This window comes from Pseudonaja textilis, chromosome Z (genome assembly GCF_049901715.1).
Source record: "Pseudonaja textilis isolate UNSWEBS1 chromosome Z, rPseTex1.2, whole genome shotgun sequence".
Classification (NCBI taxonomy): Eukaryota; Metazoa; Chordata; class Lepidosauria; order Squamata; family Elapidae; genus Pseudonaja; species Pseudonaja textilis.
The window spans coordinates 105,069,363-105,090,058 of NC_142008.1; the positions used below are offsets into that span (position 1 = coordinate 105,069,363).

General features: G+C 34.2%; 1 pseudogene; it reads left to right on the forward strand.

Moving 5' to 3' along the window:
- The first annotated feature begins 19,491 nt into the window (after positions 1-19,491).
- LOC113451058 (olfactory receptor 6F1-like) lies at positions 19,492-20,404 on the forward strand (annotated as a pseudogene).
- The last annotated feature ends 292 nt before the right edge of the window (positions 20,405-20,696 follow it).

The window sequence follows — 20,696 nt, forward strand, 5'->3', positions numbered from 1 at the left end:
GGTGGTGAAGAAAAGAGAGGTGCCCTGCATTTCATGGAGAGCAGCAACTCTCCTGCTGGACTCAGGGTTTTTACCCTCTCCCTCTAGAAAGCTGAGATAGCCGAGGTAACTAAGAAATGTGCAGGAGTGGTGCAGATAAAAAGTGACTGGAGCTGGGTGAGAAGATTCCTTTTTATTTAGACCCTAACTTTAAAGAAAAAAAGAAAGAAGAAAATCCAGAAAAAGAGACTCCTAGAACTATTTTTAATGTGGCTAACAGCTATAGCAAGAAAAATCCTAGAACTGAAAGAGGAATTAAGGAAAAAGAAGCTTTTAAAGCTTTTAAAACATAGAAAATTGGACTCTTAAATTGAGTAGGCTTTGTTTTGGAAAGGCATTATAAAATGCTGGACTATCAACTTGAATCTATTTGAATAGCTGACTTTGCTTCAGTTTAATTCCAAACTGATCTAAAGTTGAATTAATTAAATCATTAAGATTTGAAACAATGCTGAAACCTAAGCTGAGGGCATCATCTACTGGTGAATGGAATATTCCAGACCACTACAATTTTAGGAAAAAAATTATGAGAGAAATGACATTCATCTGGAGGACTGTGGTGACATTGACTGTTTTATAACTAGTTACTTTATGATCACTGGAAACTATTATGGAAGACTTTTAAGAACAGCAAAATGATTTTTGATTTGCAGAAACTTCCTGGACTATTTAAATGGAATTGATTAATAATCCTAAAATGTAAAGAGCTATGATTATTGAACTTTCTGAGGAGAAACATTGCACTGGAATATATTGCTTTTGGACTTGAGTAAGAATGGAACTTATTAAATTAAGACAAGATAATCCATCACGAGGAAAAAGTGAGATCTCAAGAGAAATGGTATTGATATTCCAAAGCATTAGGATATTATGGAAAAGAATCAGAGAGAGATAATGTACCTAATGTAAGGCATATATGGGAAAATAGAAAATATGTTACACCTGATGATGAATCTGAAGATCAAAGAGTCCAGGAAATAGGAGATAGCAAAAAGAATGGAAGAAAAGGCAGAACAGACAAACCAGAAAAACAAAGCAAGAAGGAAGGAAGACAAAGGAAGAAGAGACAATATATAGAGACAATAATGACTGATGAAATAAACCAAGGGAAAAGCACTTTAAGATATTTGAAAAGGGAACCAGATAACCTGGAAGATACTTTTTAAAAGGGAGATTGAAGTTTTGGTGGATACTCTGGAGACTTGGCAGCTTAGGAGGATAGAGATGAGAGAAATATTCATTTTTAATGGTGAAGATACAAATGTTGATAAAGATAAAGATCCAAAAGAGGAGTAACTATATGTGTGTGTGTATGTGTGTGTGTGTGCATGTGCATGTGTGTGTGCATGCATGTGCGTGTGTGCGTGTGTGTGTGTGTTTGTGTGTTTGAATAGAGGTAGAAATAAGTATATACAGGAAGACTGGTACTTGAATGGCATTAATTATACCCAGGGCCCACACTGTTTATGTAGTGATATTGATGTTTATTTAAAAATAAAAATCTAATAAAACTTGGAGCGGGGGGAGACTTTCATATGCTGTTGAACTCCAACTTCCCAAATATACAATTCACAATGGAGAAAGAAACAGACAATTACTATTTTTACATATGCTTGTCAACAGGTAGGAAGATGGAAGTTTAGAAACCAAAGTTATTGTAAGGCCACCAACACTCCATGCATTCTTTCTTTCAGCAGTAACCATCCACCATCACACAAAATGAGCAGGTGCAGTCAAAGGCTTTATTCAATTCATAAATGGAATAAAATTACACCTTCCTAAAATAAGATAAACTTATTCTATTCTTAAATATTGTAGAATATTCTTATTCTAACCATGGAAATCAACAGTTAATTCTGACATGTGTTAATTTGCCACATTATAGTAAGCAGAAAATAAAGCCTAGTTATATCATGTTAGAATAGTATATTCTATTCATTTATTTTTCTTCCATTCTAGCTTCAAAGTTTCCTGAAAAGTATCAAGTTTAACAATAGTGCTGGTCATGAAATCTCATTTGTCTCTGGGGAATTCTTTGCTGGCTTGGACCTCATCAACTGGGTCACTTTCACCAATCAAACATATTCTAAAATGAAAGTGGGCAAACTTTCACCAAGGCAAGAATTCACAATATCTGAAAATGTTATTCAGTGGAATGCAAGATTAAAGCAGGTAAAAAAAAATAACATAGTTTAAGTATCAGTGATGAATGGGTTCTGTTGTGCTGTTAACCACCAACTGTTTGGTGTTCTCTGATCACTATAGAGTGGTAAAATGGATAAAGGAGAATATTTGTAGCTGATGGGCTTCTTGGTGCTCTTTGAGCTGAGGGTTTTTTTTTTCATCCTATATTCAATTGTAGTATTACAGAACAAGGTATGAGGTGTTCTGTACAATGCAAGTAGGAACATTGATTTTGAGTTCCGTATGCAATAAAATATTGGATGGAATTCAACATGGATTATTACTAGGAATAACAAGCATCATCATCATCAACATCAACATAACTGAATGGTATAATAATATTTACAACACATTTTATAAAACTAGGTACCCCCGCCTTCACTGTGTGTTGAAAGTTGCCATGTTGGACAAAGCAAGATATTGCAGGAAGGAAAACCAGTATGTTGTTATGATTGTATTCCATGTTCAAAAGACATGATTTCTAAACAGACAGGTAAGTGACAGTAAATGGTACCTATGTTTGAACGTGTACAGTATGTAATATCTGAGCAAGAAATTAATTCTTTCTTCTCTCTAGAAACAGATCTGCACACATATTTCTTTCTAGGATAAGATCTTACTTATGAAAGGCAAGATATTCTGAGATGAGAAAAATATTATTTTTTTCTACAGAAAATCTTAATTAGTAAGCCTGACTTACTAATGTCATGCAACAGTAGAAACCAATGAGAAAATAGGAAATATAGATATAGCTTTTGGCATCTGTAGCTATACTTCCTAATATAGAGAGGAGGAAGAGAATAAAGAATACATATTCATCAATTAATTTTATGCATTTATTTATAAAAGTTATTGGCTGCTCATGTTACCATAAGGTAGCTCTGGGTAGCTTATAGTTATTGAAATGAAATGCATTGTTTTAGCTAAAGCCCAAGACAACTCCAACTCATCCCTAACAAGACAGAGTAGCTGTGGGTATTTGGAACCCCTGGAGACAAAGTTCTTCAATTTCTGGATCTGGATGGAATTGAAATGTCCAAGACAGATCCAGTGTGCAATCTCAGGTACATCCTGGGATAGGAGGGTTTTTACACATCTCTGGCTGGCGTGCCAGTTATGCCTATATCTGGGCCATGAGGCCTTGCTCACAATAACTCATGTCCTTCTAACCTTCAGGTTAGACTACTGTAACATATTCTAGATGGGTTTCCTCTTGAAGAATTTTTGGAAACTCTAACTGGTGCAGAATGCAGTACATGGATATTAAATATTACCATACACCCATTACACATAAACATCACTCCAGCATGAACTGCATTGGTTACCTCTGTGTTTCTGGGTGCAATTCAAGCTGCTGGTGGTTTCCTTTAAAGTCCTACATGACCAGGCTATCTCGGGACCTCATTTTTTTCAAGAGTTTTCACCTGTCCAACCAGATTGGGCCAACCAAATTGAGCAGAATAGGAATGTTTCAGATCCCATCAGCAAAAGAATGTCAATTAATGGAATCAGAAGATACCTTTTTTCCATGGTGGCTCCCTGTTCTATGGAACATTCTCTGTTCAGAGATCAGAATGACTTCAACCGGAAACATGCACATTGCTCTCCTCTTCCAAGGAATAGTCCTCTCCGAATTCAAAGCCTCCATGACAGCACTAAAAGCCTGGCTATGTTTCTGAGCCTTGGACACCGAATGTGTCAAGGGTCCTATTTCTTCTAACTTGCTCCTATATTGCTCCTATGAATAGTTAATTTGAATGTTTTGGTGTTTTTATTTGCTTTACTGTTTTTGTTTGAAAATATTTTAAAAATATTTTTAACTGTAATATATACTTTTTTAATTGCAAGCCATCAGAGTTATTGCCTGAAAAGGGATGCCATAGAAATTGAATAAATAAATAATGATCCATGAAAGCTAGTTAAAGAAATGTACTTACAATATTTAAAGTGCTATTGTTGTGTAACCATTCTGAAAAAAAATAAACAATTTTGTTTTAGTTTCCTCCCAATAATTGTACATGGCTTGTCTAATTAATAAAAATAAAATAATCAATCAAGAATATATTTGGTACTATTATTACTTATCTTACATAAAATGCACACTTCTCTGAATAATATATCAAAGCTGCATATATTTCATTGTATTCAAATTGAATAGTAACAAACCTATATCTCAAAGTGTTTTAAATACAACTTGAGGACTATCATGAAGAAAAAGAAAAAAAAGATAGAGATTATAAAAAGTCATTTATACCTGCTGTTTTAAAACATTATGTGTTATGAAGCACAGCAGAGTATACATTATATCCTGTTGAATTGTTTAATAAAGATTTCTGCATACAAATATTTTGAAATATTTGATACAATTCCCTCTCTGATACAATTAAACCTGTTGTGATATAGGAAATGAAATTTATTTGATCAATGGTCAGCAAAATTTGAAATGCTACAGTGCAAAAGTTAAATCAATTGAATGTGACACTATTTCAGTATAGATAATCCTTATTTTATGACCACAATTAAGCCCAAAATTTCTGTTGCTAAGCAAGACAGTTGTTAAGTGAATTTTGCTCCATTTTATTATCTTTCTTGCCACAGTAGTTAAGTGAATCATGCAGTTGTTATGTTAGTAATATGAGTGTTAAATGAATCTGGATTTCCTATTGATTTTATTTGTCAGAAAGTCACCAACCTGGGACAACTGTCATAAATATATACCACATGCCAAGCATCCAAATTTTGATTATGTGACTATGGGGATGCTGCAATGATTGTGTGAAAAATGATCAGAAGTCACTTTTTTCAGTGTTGTTCTAACTTTGAAGGGTCACTAAATGAATTGTTGTAAGCCAAGGACTACCTGTATAACAATGAGTCTCTATGTAATATACATTACTCTAGTAATCCTTCACTTATGATTACAATTGAGTCCAAAATTACTGTTGCTATGTTAAGTGAATTTTGTGCCATTTTACAACATTTCTTGCCGCAATTGTCAAGTGAATCACTCTAGTTGTTAAGTTAGTAATATGGTTGTTAAGTGAATCTGGCTTCTGTATTGACTTTGCTTGTAAGGTCACAAAGGGTGATCTCATTATCCCAGGACACTGCAATTGTCATAAATATGAGTCAATTGCCATGCACCTGAATTTTGATCACATGATCATGCAACAGTCTGCAACAGTCATAAGTGTAAAACAATGGTCATAAGTGTAAAACAATGGTCATAAGTGTAAAACAATGGTCATAAGTCACTTTTTTCAATACTGTTGTAACTTTGAACAGTCATTAATGAAGAATTGTAACTCAAGGACTACATATATAGAGATGCATCAATTAGCTGTGCATGTATAAATCTAAAATATTACAATATATGTGGTGAAAATATATAGTTTATCACCTAAATCAAGATAGATAATGTGTAATAAACCTAAAGTGATGAACAGAAAAGAGGGGTCATTTCTGTATAGATTTATGCCTTATTGGGATCTGTAGCCTCTTTAAAATGACAAAAATATTTATAAATATGTACCATCTCAATTAGTTTTTGAGAGATATTATTTGTTTTTTTTAATTCTTTAATTATTGTTGTAAATCTGTTGTTGATGATGTTCCTCCACCCCATTACCACCATTTCTTTCTTTGTGTCTTTTTGAGCCAGTTCCAGAAGTCTATGCAATTTTTAGCAAGATTTTGATAGTTTAAATTTAATTGAAGATGCAACTATTTCAATCTAAAACAGAAAGAGAGAACAAATTTATTGGATAGACATACAACTAACCCATGTATCTTTCAATCATGTCTTCAAGCTGATGAAAATAATTGGCAATAAACCAGTTTCAGGGAGCGTGTAGTCAGCAACTGAAATAACAATTTTCCTGTTGCTCACAGACAGTAATAATAATTAAGATAGTAGCAGTGGTTAAGCACTTCAATTTCAGGAATTAGGACTACTGAATATAAACTCTGGCCTGAACAGATGAGGTAAAATGTTGGTCTTCCAAATAAGTATAAAAATGGGTTTTCATAAAAATGTCATTTTTAACTTCATAGATAACAATCACATCTAAAGTTCTTATAGTGGTTGCATCTGGTGTATCTGATTGCTCCTTTGTGCTTTTTTTGGCATCAAGGTTTAGAATACAAATTTGTATGATAAGTCTTCATCATCTTTAAAGGAAGATAATTAAATTATTGATCCCTTAAAAGCAAAAGTTAGAATATTTTCTACATGTGATGCAACACCTGGAAAAATACAGCATACTTCACTTAATCCTCCAAGGAAAGATTGAATGCAAATGTGGTCCAGGAAGAAAAAGAACATTATGGGTTCAAAATCTAAGGGACTGGTTTGTACTAAACTCATCAACACTTTTTGTGTGGTTGTTGATAAAAATAGGATTGCCAATATGATCACCAATGTCCTGTGATGGATATGGCACAAGAAGCAGCAGCTTTGGCTCAATCCTTTTTTCCTCAATTCTTATTATCTGTTTTGAATGAGAAAAATGCTTATACAATTTGTCCAACTCTTACAAATAAATCCTGGATAAAAAGGCCTATCTGTTAAAGGAGTGCATTACTATGAAGTTGCTTTGGATCTAACTTGAATAAAATGAACAAATATAAAATATGACATAAAAAAATCCAAATTATAGAAAGGCAAAAAAAAACTAGATAAGAGCAATAATTAACATGTAATATAAAAGGTATGTTTCCCAAAAAGTCACCTAATATTTTTGTTTTCTTTTTTCTTTTTAATTCTTATTCTGTGTCATTTTCACTTTCAGACTGCATGGAACAAAAGTTGCCTTTTTATATTTAAATACTTTGCCCCTTATATACAAAAAGTAGTATAACATGGTATTATTTTTACATCATCATCTTCCATTTGCTCCAAATTTAAACTAACAAATATAAAATTTAGAGACAGAAATGGAGCTTCATAAAACCTGTTAGTGTTCCTTGGCTTTATTGATCTAAAGCAGTTCAGCAATTACAATTTTTATTCTTTCCACTGTTTTAAGAAATATATGATGGGGAAGGTGGCAATGTATTATTACTTGAAGTATGGAATACATCAAACATCATCCCAAAGTTCCTTATGGATTTGTTCAAAAATCAGAAAACTGTTTTACTGATAAATCGCATGTATAGCAATACATTTTCTATGGTGTAGGAACCACTGAATGCTTCTTGCTGTTGTTCATGTTATATGACTGCTATTTGATTATCTGTAAGCCTCTGCAGTATATCTACTTGAATGGACTATTGCTCTTGCTATGAGTTTCACACGGCTGTTAGACTTTCTGTTAGTTTGTGGGTAAAACTACATTATATTCATATCCTTAAAACTCTGGCACATCAACCACATTGACCATTATATTAATGAAATTGTCTTGCTCTGACATTTACCCAGAAAATGTATCCATTTAATATTCAGTTTGCAATGACAATAATCCAAAACTTTAAATTATTAATCAGTTTTTACTGGAATAAAAATGCTTTTTATACCATTTCTCCAAAGCAGATGATTCTTAAAATATTTCAGTTTCTTCCAGAATTATTAACATTATGTGCTTTTTGACTTTCATCTTGTTTACATTTTAATAATACAGGTTTACTGCAGAATAAACTATATAAGTTATAAGTATTTTGCTAAATGGACAAACAAAAAAATCTTTTTTATAATCATAGACCAGCATGATAAGGATGACTCATGAACCTGCTTAAGGAGCAGGTGACAATCTGGCCAAAATGGCTTTTACACTACAGCGAGTTGTGCACCAGTTATCTATCTATCTATCTATCTATCTATCTATCTATCTATCTATCTATCTATCTATCTATTTTTGTCGATTGCTTACCAGATAATAGGTATAAGTAAAAACATAGTTATGAATACATAGATACATACAAGAAAAATAAAAAAAATAAAAGAAACAATAGGACAGGGATGGTAGGCCCGTTGGTGCATTTATGCACACCTCCTACAGACCTCTTAGGAAAAGGGTGAGGTCAATAGTAGACAGTCTAAGGTTAAAGTTTTTGGGGTTTGGGGAAGAAACCACAGAGTCAAGTAGAGTATTCAGATAACAGATAACAGATCATCAGTCTAGAGTGCTTCCGGTGGCAAGGCAAGGACGAGCAGAAGGCCAGAAATCCCTGCAGTTTCAGCTAACCTTTTCTTGAGTTTGGTGCGATCTTTCGGGGTGCTCGAGTCCTGGAGAGACCCGTGCCGGTGTGGGGGAAACTCGGATCGTAAGGTGGGGAAGGCAACCCCCCCTGCAACGAAGAGAAAACCCTCCAGAGCCCAACGATCAAGAATAGCCCCATGTTAATGGAGGCTCCGAAGTCCTGTCTGCCACCGATGTGAAGGAAAGAGTGAGTGACAGTTTGCAAGTCCTTTGGGAAGAGAGTGATGATTAAAGTTAGTGGCTGAGAAGAAATTTGGAAGATCACAGATTGATTTCAGGCTGTGATATATTGTGGGGAGCCCTTAGAGAAAGCGGCCAAAAGCAAATTTGCAAGTGAAAGTGAAGGGGCCCAGCAGACAGAAGAGAGGTGGAATAACGAAGATTTAAAGAGGAATTCAGCATTACGAAGTGACTGAAAAGATCTAGTTACCATTTGCATGTGAGCAGATCCTTTTACAACCAGAGCCAGAAAGCAGAACGAAGCTGATCGAGGAAGGGAAAAAAGACAGAGCGGTGTCATAGGCAGCATTTTAGAACACTGAAGTGGCTGCAACAAAGTATCAAACTTAACTAAAAGGACACAATTTATTCAAACAATCCCTGGGAACTTGAGGATATTGCTCCACTGGAGAAGACACTTTTTTCCCCACCTTTTGAAGGAAATCAGGGCAACTGAAAAAATTGGAAGCCTTTGAATGAGTGAGAACGCTGTTTAATCGTAGCTGTTACTCAGCAGCTTTTCACCTTCCATTTCTGGTGTCCTTAAAGTGAAAGCTCCCAAATTGAAAAGTGAAAACTAAAAATTATATTTCTAGAGCTTCTCTTTCTTTCTTTTACTTTCCTCTGTGCGCATATATTTACTTAAAATATTTTTCCTTCCTTCCTATTAGTTGATATCATGTTATGTTGATTTAGGCTTTTTCTTTGATTTTCTCTTGATAGATCACATTGTATCAGATTGTTAAATATTGGATTAATTAATTTAGTTAAGTTATTAATAACAAAGATTGCTATATTTTGTGTGGGAATAAAGGGGAGATATCAAGAATATTGGGTATTGATTAATTAACGATTTTAGAGTTCTGTAGTCTAATATATTGCATTGTGTGAACATATCTAGGAATATTTAGGAATGCAACATTTTTTGTAACTAAGCTTACTTTATATTTAAGTTAAATCAGTGAAATACAGATTTATCTTATTAGTTAGTTAAGAATACAGTTATTTAGCAGATTGATAGACCTTGATCAATTCTAGTAATAGATTTAAGAATACTGAATGCCAATTTGGAACAATATACTTAGCATTGTACAACAACAAAAACAAATTTTACAGGAAGTGACTTCTACAACTACTACAGCATTGAAACTGGCAGGAAGGTCAACCCCACAATAACAACTACTTTAGCAACAACTTCACCCATGGCGCAAAAAACAATAGAGGAAACACTACCAATAGAGAAGCAAACTAGCATCTCGAATGCCAGCATTCATGCAATGTTTCTAACTTTACAGGACTCACTGACAAAACTGCAAGAAACAATGACTAAAAACCACAGGGAAACAAGAGCAGATATTAATGAACTGAAGGAAGAGATGAGAAAATTAAAGGCAGAAATGAAGACAGACATCTTTAAAGTAGAGGATAAAGTGGGAGTACTGCAACAGGCCTTGGAGAAAAATGAAGTTAGAATAAAAGAGGTAGAAAAAAGAACTGACCGAACGGAAAAGGAATTAGAAAGAGTGGATGAAGATTTTAAAAACATGAGTAAAGAAATGGACGACTCATTGGTCCTCCTAGAGATGGACAAGGCGGCAATGTACTTAAGATTTCAAAATGTGGCGGAATCAAAAGAGGAAGACCTGGAATACTTGATGGCAGAAATACTGTCCGGTCTTTTGGAAAAGGACAGGGATGATATCCAAAAAGAGTTTGATGAAGTTTACTGGGTCAATACAAACTATGCAAGGCGACATAAATGCCCTAGGGAAATTCACATACGATTCACCAGAAGATGTATTCGTGATATGATGTATAAAATTTCTAGAGATAAAACAATAACTTATAAAGAAAAAGAAATTATAATTCTTAAACAGATTCCGAGAAGAGTAAGGGAACAAAGGCGCGATTACAAATTTCTGGCAGCTTATTTAAACCAAAAAAGAATTACATTCAAATGGCTTATACCAGAAGGGTTGCTAGTGTCATGGAGAGAGCGGAAAATTAAAATAGACACCATGGAAAAAGCTCAGGACTTTTATGAACGGATGGTGGGCCCGCAGGAGCAAGGTAGTAGGGAGGAATTGGAGACAAATTCTCAAGAAGAATACGGTGGACACAAAAATAGAATCGGATCTGTAGGGAACCAAAAGGACACCCATTCGCAACAAACGACAGAAGGAACCACAAAAGCACAAACACAAAGAGAAACAGGGGCTGTTACACACCAAAGAGCAAAACAGAACTAAATAAATGGGAGAAGAAGAAAAATTACTATCAATAAATATAAATGGTTTAAATTCAACAATTAAAAGAAAAAGGATATTAACTAAATTAATCAAACAAAAGGCTGATATAATATGCCTACAAGAAACGCACATAATGAAGAAAGATGAAAAATATTTAGAATGCCCGAAATTAGGAAAGCTATTTACCACACCAGCAGACGAGTGTAAAAAGAAAGGAATTGCAGTATATGTAAAAGAGGATTTAAAAGCAAAGCCAATATGGTCGGATTCGGAAGGAAGGACTCTGGTTTTGCAGATCTGGATCAATGACATCCCAATTCTTTTAGTAGTAATTTATGCCCGAATGGGGACCAAAAGAGTTTTTTAAACACCTATATGGAAAAATGGTTGAATTGCAACAAAAACATCCTTATTATAGGGGACTTCAATTCTATTGTTGAATATCAAAAAGACCACAGCAACGGCGGGAAAAATAAAAAGGGGAAAAGAGAGCTCCCTAAGATTTGCAGGGAAATGATGAATGAGTTAAATTTGACAGACATATGGAGAAGACTACATCTTGAGAAAAAACAGTTTACATTCTATTCAAAACCCCACCAAACATGGACACGGATAGATATGGCATGGATGAATGGGGAAATAGCAAACGAAATAAAAGAAGTGGAAATTTTGCCCAATGAATGGGCAGACCATAACCCAATACAGATAATATGGAAGGGTAGGGCAAAACCAAAGAAAAGGTGGACATTAAACACTCAATTAATAAAAGAGAAAGAATACATCAATAAATTAAAGGAGGAATTGATTTTTTTTATAAAAGAAAACGATAATGGAGAAACTACAAAACAAAATATATGGGATACAATGAAGGCGGTAATAAGAGGTATAACAATCTCTTATAATGCCAAGAGAAATAAGGAAAAATATTCCCAGCAAAATAACCTACAACAAAGAATTAAGGAGCTAGAAACTCTACTACAGAATACTCCAAAAGATACAAAACTGCAAAATCAGATAAATATAGCTAAACATAAATTGAATTTAATCGAACAAGAGAAAATGATTACAAATTTGAATTTGACTAGACAAACCTATTTTGAATATGCCAATAAGCCAGGTAGATGGCTATCTTATAAATTAAAAAGAAAGAAAGAAAAGAGAATGATATATCAGTTAATAGATAGCAAGGGAGATATATACCAGGAAATAGAACAGAAAAAAGAAATTATTCATAAATACTTTGAAGATTTATACAAAAAAGAAGAGGTTAGTGAAGATAGAATAAGGAATTATTTAGATGAAGTTAAAGATAAGGTAATTGGGGAAGAAATGGCAGAACTATTAAATAAAGACATTACTGAATCGGAATTGAAATCAGCAATAGATAACCAAAAAAATAACAAAACTCCAGGCCCAGATGGAATCCCAGGGGAGCTCTATAAGGGAATAATAGAACAAATTGGACCATTTATGTTGGAAGTTTTTAATGACTTTTACTAGCAGCCAGGATGCCGGACTCATGGAGGGGGGCGTTGATTTCGTTGATCTTGAAGGAGGATACAGATCCTAGATATATAAACAATTATAGGCCGATTTCACTTCTAAATACTGATTATAAAATATTTACTTCTATTATAGCAAACAGATTAAAAAGACTGCTAAACTTGTATATACATGAAGATCAAAACGGATTCCTTCCAGCTAGGCAAATAAGGAATAATCTAAGAATAGTATTAGACGTACTAGAATTTTATGAAGCCCACCCTGAGAGACAAGTAGCACTCATGTTTTTAGATGCAGAGAAAGCTTTTGATAATCTGAATTGGCAATTTTTAATTCAAAAAATTTATAATTTGAATCTGGGTACCAAATTTGAAAATATTATAACAACTATCTATGACACACAACAAGCTAATATAATAATAAACGGGAACACACCCGCCCAATAAAGATAGAAAAAGGAGTGAGACAGGGCTGCCCACTCTCCCCACTGCTCTTCATATTATCATTAGAAACATTATTAACGCGAATTAGGCAAAATCCAGATATAAAGGGATTAACGGTTAAGAAAGAGGAATTTAAATTGCAAGCATTTGCGGACGACATGATCTTCTTTATTGAAGAACCAATAGATAGGGGACTAAAATTGATGAAAGAACTGGAGAATTTTGGAGCAGTAGCAGGACTTAAAATAAACAAGAAAAAACCTAAATTAATGACCAAAAATTTAACAGAAAAACAGAAAGTAGAATTAGAAGAAACAATGGAAATACAAGTGACAAAGAAAGTGAAATATCTAGGAATTTGGCTAACACCACACTGTAAGTCACTTAAAGAAAATAATTATGACAAATTGTTGCATCAGGTAAAGAAAGATTTAGAATCATGGAGTAAACTTCAAATTTCACTATTAGGCCGGATTGCCACCATTAAAATGAACATTCTCCCCAAATTTCTATATTTATTCCAAACGATTCCAATTAAATTACACAAAAAGTTCTTCAAGAACTCAACAAAACAACCCTCAAATTTATTTGGCAAGGGAAAAAACCCAGAATAAATGTAAAAGCAATGCAAGATACAAAGAGCAGAGGAGGGTTAGCAGTCCCAAACTGGGAGTTATATTATATGGCCACCTCATTAGTTTGGTTGAAGGACTGGGTGAAGTTAACTAATAAAAGAATATTATTTCTAGAAGGCCACGACTTACAAAGGGGTGGCACGCATTCTTATGGGATATAGGGAAAACCAGTCAAAAATATTTTCATAGACATTTAATTAGAGACGCGCTACTAACAATTTGGAAGAAAATACGGAAAAACATTACATAAAAATACCAATATGGATTTCAACAATGGAGGCGATGATTCACCCAAACAATTTGGAAATTACTAAAATGATTAAATATAAAGACTTATTGGACCCACAAGGAAATTTGAAATCGAGGCAGGAAATTCAGGACCAGGGACTAAAAATTGATCAATGGGTTTATCTTCAGATTCAAAGTAGGTACAAACAAGATAAGAAAGAATTTGGAATTAACAACAAACTTCAACAATTAGATAAGATTTTATTAGGACCGGACAAAAAAAGCATAACAAAATTTTACAATTATTTACTAGAAACAGAATTAGAAGAAGAAATTGTAAAAGGGAATATGATTGCGTGGAGTCGGAATGTAGGACGTAGTATTACACTAGCAGAATGGGAAAAAGTTTGGGGCAGGAATAATAAGATCACAAAATTGGTAGCATACAAGGAAAATCTTTATAAAATGTTTTATAGATGGCATCTCCCTCCTTCGAGGCTAGCGAAGATGCACCCCAACATGAGTCCGTATTGTTGGAAATGTAAGAAAAAAGAAGGAACCTTTTTCCATATGTGGTGGACATGCACAGAAACCCAAAATTATTGGAAGAAAATCCAAACTTGGTTGGAAGAAATTACAAAAGAGCAGATCAAGTATAAACCAGAGTCCTTCCTACTAGGGATCTTTGACAAACAAATTTCCAGAAAAGCTAAATATATAACAATACATATATTAACTGCGGCCAGATTAGCCTTTGCACAATACTGGAAACAACATCAAATCCCATCAGATGAAGCGATTATTGATAAAATTTCAAAATGCGCAGAAATGGACAAACTGACTCTGGCACTAAAAAACAAAGATACTTCACAATATTATGATAGTTGGAATTGTTGGTATAATTGGATTAATCATAGATAAATTATATATCATAAGGCATAAGAGAAAAGTTTTAACTGATAATAATGAGATAGTGATATATGTATAGAATAGGTGTATATATGACATAAATCAAGGCTATAAAAGTAAAAAAAAAAATCTTGCAAACTGTAAAATAAGAATGTTTTTTAATTTTCCTTCTTTCTTTTTCTTTCTTTTTCCTTGCTTTTCAATCTTTTCTTTTCTTTCTTTTCTTCTCTCTTTTTTTTTCTTTCATTTATTTGAATATGTATTGTTGGCTGTTTTTAACTGTTAAAACTAATAAATTGTTTTTTAAAAAATAGTAGACAGTCTAAGGTTAAAGTTTTTGGGGTTTGGGGAAGAAACCACAGAGTCAAGTAGAGTATTCAGATAACAGATAACAGATCATCAGAGTTGGAAGGGATCTTGTAGGTCATCTAGTCCAATCCTCCCACCCAAGTGGGAGACACTATACCGTTTCTGACAAATGGCAGTCCAATCTCTTCTTGAAAGTCTCAAGTGATGGAACTCCTACAACTTCCAAGGGCAAGCTGTTCCATGGGTTGATTGTTCTCACTGTCAGAAAGTTTCTCCTTATTTCCAGGTTAAATTCCAGACATTGACCACTCTGTTGCTGAAGTCGTATTTCCTGCAATCAAGTTTGGTGTGATTAACCTTGGGTTTGTATCTATTGTTTGCTCTTGTGTTGTTATGGTTGAAGCTGAAGTATTCATTGACAGGTAGGACATTGCAATGTATGATTTTATATACTATACTTAGATCGGACCAAAGGTGGTGTAGTTCTAGTTTTTCTAGGTCTAGAATTTCAAGTCTGGTGGCATAAGGTATTCTGCAACGAGTAGAGGAGTGGAGAACTCTTCTTGTGAAATATTTCTGGACTTTCTCAACTGTGTTAATATCAGATACGTAATGTGGGAAATAAAATAAAATAAAGTTATGCCCTTAACTGAATCAACTATCCCTATTCATAGTAACTTACACCTTACTTACTTCCCTTCTTGACTATTGCAATGTGCTCTACATGAGGCTGCACTTGAAAACCACCCAGAAGTTCCAGTTGGTTCAAAATGTAGCAGCTCTCATGGTTTTCAGTGTGTACATGTGTCACCCTTCTGTGGGAGCTGCATTGGATGCAGATTTGTTTCCAGGTGCAAATAAGGTGCTAATGGTCATCTTTAAAGCCCTTCTGGTTTGGGACCAGTTATCTGAATGACTGTTTCTAGTTGCTAACATCCGTCCTACCAAACATATGAGGAATAGTTACAGAAACTGGGCTGGCTAGTCTAGTAAAGAGAAGGACCAGGGGAGACATGATAGCAGTCTTCCAATATTTGAGGGGCTGCCACAGAGAGGAAGGGGTCAAGCTATTTTCTAAAGTGCCTGTAGGCCAGACAAGGAATAATGGATTGAAACTGAACAAGGAGAGATTCAACCTGGAAATAAAGAGAAACATTCTGACAGTGAGAACAATCAACCAATGGAACTTGCCCTTGGAAACTGTGGGAGTGCCATCACTTGAGATTTTCAAGAAAAGATTGGATTCCCATCTGTCAGAAATGGTGTAGGGTCTCCTGCTTGGGCAAGGGATTGGACTAGATGACCTACAAGGTCCCTTCCAACTCTGATTATCTGTTACCTGTTATATGTTATCAATAGAGTGAAAAGGCAAGGGATATTATGGGTTCTGTCCCCTAAGGCTGATTTAAACATCTTTTTTCTGTATCGAAATGTTTTATTGATTCAACATATTTTTGTCTGTTAAATATGGAGTTTAGTTCAATGTTTTCTATATTTGAGGTTGAGTATCTGCCATAGTGATGGAACCTGTAATGACACAAAGCATTCCTGAAACTCATGCATTTATAATATTTTAATATTATACTTAATGTTTTAAATTTCAAATTTCAATGAAATTGGTATAATGCACTTGCTTATTCTGTTATTTCCCATTAAAATTTGGGCTTACATTCTTCATTCTTATCCCCCAATAACATCATATTATTATTACTGCAAAAGAAGCTTAAAGACCAAGTTGAAGGCTTCAAACTCAGACAATCTACAGTCCAGGCAATGGGAGCTACCATTGATGTGTTTTTTTCTTTTTTTATTCTCAGGAACTATCAGGAATTCATCTGAGAAAATGTGGCTAGAAGGGGCTAGGATTCTCAGTGCTAATTTGAACTTTACCATCAAGCACCATTTGCAAATGTCAACCTAAATTTATTACTCATACTGACTATATTGACCCTATTGTATTTGTAAAGTATTTATCAGTATTTGTAAACAGCAATGGATCATGCCCAGTATTTCCTAGCCGAACCATAGATAACTATAATGATCTAATACATATTGATTTTACAGAAGACAATGTTGAAAAAGCACTTCACAATCTAAAACCATCTCTATCTATTGGACCAGATGGAATACGTGCCTACTTCTTAAAAAAGCTACCCACTGCCATAGCCAAACCTCTAAGCATAATCTTTGAAAAAACTTTCAGAACCAGTACCTTGCCTAACCTATGGTCACAAGCCATGGTCATCCCCATCTTCAAAAAGGGAGACCCCAGCCTAGTTGAAAATTACAGACCAATCTCCTTATGCTGAGTCACCTGTAAAGTCATGGAATCAATTATTAACCAATCCATCATCCTCCACTTAGAGACAAACAACCTACTCTCCAATAAACAATTTGGTTTCAGAAAAAAAACTATCCTGTAATCTGCAACTCTTACACTGCAAAAACATATGGACTACACAACTCGATCAGGGAAAAACAATAGATGCAATCTACATAGACTTCTGTAAAGCCTTTGATTCAGTGGTACACGACAAACTACTCCTAAAAATAAAATCCTATGGTATCTCTGGACAACTGCATAACTGGATAGAAGCATTCCTGTCAAACAGACAACAAATGGTCAAAATTGGGAGTGTCCTATCAAATTCTGTACCTGTCAATAGTGGTGTCCCCCAAGGCAGTGTTCTAGGACCAACTCTCTTCATACTCTGCATAAATGACCTCTGTGATCATATTAAGAGCAACTGCATTCTTTTCGCTGATGATGTAAAGCTGTTCAATACCACAGACAAAACTGCTACCCTTCAAAAAGATCTTGACTATGTATCAGAATGGTCAAACAAATGGCAACTTCAAATCTCAACAAATAAATGCTCTGTCTTACATATTGGCAAAAAAAATCCGAAAATAAAATACAAGCTGAATAGTCAAGATCTTGTTGATGATCCAAGCTCTGTAAAGGACCTTGGAATACTCACCTCTAATGATCTAAGTGCTAGAGCACACTGTAACTACATAGCCAAAAAGGCATTAAGAGTTGTTAACCTAATTCTACGTAGCTTCTTCTCTGGTAATATCACACTATTAACCAGAGCAAACAAAACATTTGCTAGACCAATACTTGAATACAGCTCATCAGTCTGGAACCCACATTACGTATCTGATATTAGCACAATTGAGAAAGTCCAGAAATATTTCACAAGAAGAGTTCTCCACTCCTCTACTTGTTGTAGAATACCTTATGCCACCAGACTTGAAATTCTAGAACTAGAAAACCTTGAATTACGCCGTCTTTGGTCTGATTTAAGCATGGTATATAAAATCATACATTGCAATGTCCTACCTGTCAATGAATACTTCAGCTTCAACCATAGCAACACAAGAGCACACAATAGATACAAACTCAAGGTTAACCGCACCAAGCTTGATTGCAGGAAATATGACTTCAGCAACAGAGTGATCAATGTCTGGAATACTCTACCCGACTCTGTAGTTTCTTCCCCAAACCCAAAAAACTTTAACCTTAGACTGTCTACTATTGACCTCACCCCTTTCTTAAGAGGTCTGTAGGGGGCGTGCATAAGCGCACCAAAGTGCCTACCGTCCCTGTCCTATTGTTTCTTTTATTTTTCTTTTATTTTTCTTATGTGTACCCATTTCATGTATTCATAACTATGTATACACTTATACTTATTATCTTGCAAACAATTGACAAATCAAATCAAATAAATAAATAAATAAACAAATTGTCACTCCTTTCCCCATTGAAATTTTAGAAGCACTTAAAAAATGAACAAAATTATCTGTTCTATTCTATCATTAATACGTGATCTAAAGCCATCAAATACAAACAAATTAAAATAAATAAATATTTCAAAAATTAATTTGATGGCAGTAGTGTCTACAACCTCCATTCCATTGAAACTAAAACTTTTAATAAGGTCTTCTAACTTTGCAGAGTGTGTCCCAGGAGAAGCAACTTAGAGGTCAAGTGTGGGTTTCTGTTAAAATGAAGAATATTGATAATGATCCACTCCAAAATTTAACAAATCATCAAGGTTAAATTAAAAATAATAAGTCCCATATGATATATCTAATCTGATGGTTTTTCCCCTTTCTTGAACAAATAGCAACATAAATCTATTGACAGATTGAACATGAAATTATGTTTGTAAACAGCATGTATTTGTCTGTTGGTTTAGTTTAGTGACTGTAGATTAAAATTCCAGATAAGGATGAAAAACCAAGGAAAACCTCTCAGAAGCAAGAAACTAGAATGGAATACTTGCTCTGAATACTCTTTTTATTTTATTTTAGTAGAAGCATTGTACCTACAGAATATACCGGGGAACTATCATAGTGGCTGTATGTGGTCCCAGTATTCAGATTTCAAGAGTTTTTTTTTTTTTAAAAAAAAAGATTTTTGAAATATATTATAATTACTATCTCATGTAGGTGAAATCAGACTTAGGGAAGACCTAAACAAAATGTAAAATTTGTTTGTTTCAAATAGGATAGCCAGAAACTAATTAGCATGCTTTTCCTCAATTTCACAAAGACAAATTTGGGACAAATGGAAAAGACCAATGAAGGAGCACAAACAAAAGTGATGGAATTCATTCTTCTTGACTTCCCTAGATCTCATTACATACAAATGTTTATCTTTATTATCTTCCTTGTCATGTACACTCTAACAGTTTTAGGAAATGTTGTCATCATCATTCTAGTAATCTCAAATCAGCGTCTCCATACTCTGATGTACTTCTTCCTTTGAAATCTCTCTTTTCTGGAAATGTGGTGTACAACAGCTTCTGTTCCAAAGGCCCTTGCTATCATTCTTGAATGGAATAAAGCAATTTCTTTTACTGGCTGCATTACGCAGATGTTCTTTCTTTTTTCTTTGGGATGTACATAATACTTCCTGTTATCTGTCATGGCTTATGACTGATATTTAGCCATATGTTACCCACTACATTATACGACCATCATGAACTTCCATTTCTCTAGGTGGCTCTTGGTTCTGTGGATTCATCATTATTTCCATACCAATTTTTTTGATCTCAAGGTTGACCTTCTGTGGACCCAATGTGATTAATCACTTCTATTGCAACATTGATTCCTGGATAGTTCTGGCTTGAAGCAGCACTTGTGATGTTGAAATGGCAGCCTTTGTTATATCCATCTTTGTTATATTAGGACCCTGTGCTGTAACTCTATTTTCCTACATTTATTTTACCATTCATCCTTCAGCCAAAGGGCAGCAAAAAGCATTTTCAACATGTTCCTCTCATCTTGCTGTTGTCATTATTTGGTATGGTTCCACTATTTTTCTCTATGTTAAGCCTTCTAAATGGACCTCTTTAGAAATGACCAAATTGGTGAACATTTTGAACACAGTTGTAACTCCCTTGCATAATCCCTTTATTTGCACACTCTGGAACAAAGAAGTAAAGGAGGTATTTAAGCATACACTATGTTGGCATTAAAGAATAATGATGATTTGTTGTTTATAAAAATAGGTTTCAGTTCAAATAGTTTTAAAGACAGTTTATATCTACTTCTGTTTTTTATGTAATTTTCAAAATAACTTTATTAAGATTTTAATAAGGCAATTAAAAACTAACAAAAATAAGATGTAGAATGTAAAAAAATAGAAGAAAGAGAAGACAAAATTTTAAAAGTCAAAGACAGGAAGAAAGCTTTATTTCTTCTCTGCTGCTACATCCTATTTAAAAATATTTGGATGGGATTTTTAATTCCTGTCCCACACTGAGAATG